Source organism: Misgurnus anguillicaudatus, chromosome 18, assembly GCF_027580225.2.
Source record: "Misgurnus anguillicaudatus chromosome 18, ASM2758022v2, whole genome shotgun sequence".
Taxonomy (NCBI): domain Eukaryota; kingdom Metazoa; phylum Chordata; class Actinopteri; order Cypriniformes; family Cobitidae; genus Misgurnus; species Misgurnus anguillicaudatus.
Genome location: NC_073354.2, coordinates 2,907,680 through 2,911,610, shown reverse-complemented (window position 1 = coordinate 2,911,610; position 3,931 = coordinate 2,907,680). Strand labels below are relative to the sequence as shown.

The window sequence follows — 3,931 nt, the reverse complement described above, 5'->3', positions numbered from 1 at the left end:
TGTAAAAATATAATCTTGATATCTTAACTATGCTTGTCAAAGATTGAAATTATTGATTGTAATTAAAATTTGATGCTCCTAAAGTACTTTAAGTCTCTTTTAAAAACAGTTAAATGCTATTTTGTCTGTTTGTAACAGCAACTTAAAAAGCAGAATAAAAACAGGTGGTGGTCCTCCATCTTCATGTGATGTGTTGGCAGGAGTGATGTCTCTAAACTGGCTGATTGTGCAGATCATCTCTGGAGCAGTTGCTCTTTCTTAAACCCACAGCCAATGCAACACTTTAATTTCTGATAAATACAATTTTAATTGTAGTTTATTATAAGATTGTGTTTTCCTCTCTTTTGTGCAGTTGTAGATAATACACCAACACTTTCAGCTGTTCTCAAGAATGTGTTAAATGAAGTATGATGTGCAGTAAGGGAATGGTAATGTCATTCTACATCAAAAGATTATAAAGTGCAACTGTTTCTGAGCAATGCACAGGACAGTAAAGAAATCCTCTCAGATGACAGTCCTTTAGAGAAACTATATGCAACTGGTTAAATAAGTTTACTTCAATTGCATTATTCTTAACTTATTTCTGACTATATTAGCAATATTAGCAGTATTCCACATTAACTGAAAGTCCTGCATCTGCTGAGTCTGCACAGAAAAGTGTAGTAAAGAAGATATGTGAAAATATGTGCAAAAAACTGATTTGGTTATTTTGGTCATTTTTGTCAGGAAAGGGACAGGGTAACATATTTGTAGACAACGATTTAAAGATAGAACAGATAGAAATTCCTAAACGAAAACCCTTTCAAGCATGACATTGTAAGCTACTTGACAATCTAAAGACAAAATTAAAATAGGAGATTAGTTTATTCAAACTTAGTCTTTATTGTACATAACATCTATTAGTGCTGGATTAATTGCTGTTTTTATTAAGGAAAATTCAAACAAATTTTAAATGAATGTGATCAGCATTTGTCTTCTCATTCGTTTAAGAATAATAATCAAAACACCTTTACACAAAAACAAGTTGCACAAGTTCAGATAAAGGATATTTTCATATATTATATATTTTTTCTAAATAACATAGCTAAAAGATTTAATTAAACTATCCTTTTTTTATTACGTGTTGAATTTGAAATACTCTTTATATTAATCAGGTATCTTACGCAGATTGCGCTCCTATAATGGAGAATACGCGGCTGCGTCAGACTTTCCGTATCACATCCGCTTAAAAAGGTACAATCTAATCTTGTTTACATGAAATAAGCCTGCTCCCGAGCAGGTTTGAGCTTACGGACCTGTTGCTATGACAGCAAGTCTAGGATGAGATTCGAAGAACCAAATAATCCAAGATCATGCCAAATCGTCAACAATCAAATCCGGCTAACTGAGTTAGCGACGTACGAAGAACGGGCCTCAGAGCTCAAAGTGAAGCCAAAACAAGTGCGTCCAGGCTTAATTGGTTGCACAAAGACCAAGCCAAGATGAGCAGACACGAATTCATTAAGCCAGGTGAAACCAATCTTGGATAGGTGCGCGCTCACGGATCACTCAAATAGACCCCGCCACCGATCACAGATTAACCGATTCACCATGGCAACTAGCGGCGTTCTTTTCCCCGTCAGAGCCACAAATCCATATGAGGAGGTAAAAGACATAATTAAGAAGAAAGGCAACACTGACACAGTGATAAAGCAAAGAGAAAAGGCGTGGCAAAGTATTGCAGAACGTCTGAATGCGTAAGTAGTGCACAATTACACACTCACCGCTCTGCTGAAACATCACAATTACAATTAAAATATTTAATTCACATCTCCAAAAACGCAATTGTACTCTGATTATGAAACAGTTCATTTTTTTATTGAAATGGACTGCAAATTTCAGTGAAATTGTGTAAAGTAACTCCATCACACTGGATAAGGCTTCAATAAATGTTGTCCACCGTTTTTTTTTCTGCTTTTATTAATGTAAAGCTGCTTTGAAACAATGAAACAATTGTGAAAAGCACTTTATAAATAAAATTGAATTGAATAAATAGATGAGCTATTAATAATAATCACTTTAATTTATAAAGCGCCTTCAAAGGACCCAAGGTCACATGCTCATTGCACTGCAAAAAAATGACTTTCTTCATGTTTTTGTCTTGTTTGCAGTAAAAATATAAAAAATTCTTAAATTAAGATGTATTAAAAGTTTTCTTCAAATATACTTTTTCATAAACGCTTAATTCAAAACAATTGTTCTTATTCCATTGGCTGATTTTTTTGCTTATTTTCCTAGGTCATTTTGCTCATCAAGAAAATGCATCTTAATTTAAGAATTTTTTTTATATTTTTACTGAAAACAAGACAAAAATACAAAGTAAGTCATTTTTTTGCAGTGTGACTCCATTGATAAGGTATAAGGTATCATGTCAAACTTGTGAAAGTACTATTCAGTCTACAATGGTGAGGAGTCATCATTTGGAGCCATCACAAAATCTCATTTCTTTTACAGGACCCAGTGTCATTGGTGCACTGGACTGCACAAACATAAGGATAAAAGCCCCCTCAGGTGCACATGAGGCAGATTTTGTAAGTATGAAATCTTTTCACATCATTAATGTTCAGGTGAACATAACTTTTTGATATTTTCCATTGAACACTGGCAAAATGACCTGGCTCAGTCCATGACTCCAGAATCTTTCGGACCTCTGAAATCTATCAGCGCCTATCACAAAGTGAGCCACACAACCCCTATTAATAACCACTTTTTACATAATGGCTGTGTCAAGAATATCACTGTGTTTATGAGGTAGTAATGATGATATTTTGTGTTGACAGGTGAATTCACGGGTGTGTTGCTGGGAGACTGCAAGCCTTTTTTCCTGACACCTTTCACAGACCCCCAGGAAGCACAGCAGGCCTACAACTATGCCCATGCCAGGACCAGGGCCAGAGTTGAAATGACCTTTGACCTCATGAAGGCATACTCTCGCTGCCTTCAAAAATTAAGGGTCAGCCCTGTGAGGGCATGTGACATTACTGTGGCTTGTGGTGTCCCCCACAATGTGGCCTGCCTGAGGAAGGAGAGGGCCCCCAGAGTGCCGCCAGCCATGGACTGGGACAATCCGGAAATCTTCCCTGATTACAACAGTGGTCGGCTGCTGAGGGACCAATATGTGTTGAATTACTTTAGTTAGCTTTCAATTTTGTTTTTTTATTGATTTGGCCTCTTTTGATGTGTGTGCTGTATACTGTGTGTAATACAAGCTTGAAAGGAGGCTACTGCATCCATTAATTGTCTTGTTTTCAGTTGTCTGAAATTGTCTGTTCAGTTAGTGTGTGTGTATGGATTTGTCCTGCATTTATTTCAGTGTGCAGACATGCAGGGTGTGTTATATGCAGACCTTTGAATGTGTATTTATCCTTTGGTTGTATAATATGCTTTGATTCTGTGCTTTCCATCTTGTAGAGTCACTGTGTGACTTCAGTTTCGAAAGGAGCTGATGGTTTACCTGCTTTGTTTTGTCCTTATTCAATAAAGGAACATAATGTTACACTTTGTGCTTTTATATTTATATGGAATGTGTATTTTATACGACAGGGTATAAGGGCCACACCGAGTAAAGGAGAAAGTCATACATTTGAGGCTGGTTCTTTCTGTGGAAAGATGCATATTGTTTTTACAGTTCTGATAATTATAACAATTTGATGCTGATGTGCCAAAAGATGAAGTATGTCCTTGTTTCTGAAACCATACTGAAGGACAATTCCACGAAATGCCCCAAAACTGTTATTGTAACAACTGTCCTCCTCTAAAGCAACAAGTTACAATATTACGACTTCATTCTCCGTCTGTTTTTTTCCTCTGTGGCCCTAATGTTCTATCATTTTATATATAGCCTTATAGTCTATTGGAAACTGTAAATGATCTAATGATAGCAACATCATCT

At 36.2% G+C, this 3,931-nt stretch overlaps 1 long non-coding RNA gene across 1 annotated transcript; it reads left to right on the top strand.

Annotated features, from left to right (window-relative positions):
* Window positions 1-2,364: 2,364 nt before the first annotated feature.
* Window positions 2,365-3,535, top strand: LOC141350314 (uncharacterized). The gene is made up of 2 exons (XR_012358397.1): window positions 2,365-2,716; window positions 2,820-3,535. It is a non-coding gene; the product is annotated as an uncharacterized lncRNA (long non-coding RNA).
* Window positions 3,536-3,931: the final 396 nt, after the last annotated feature.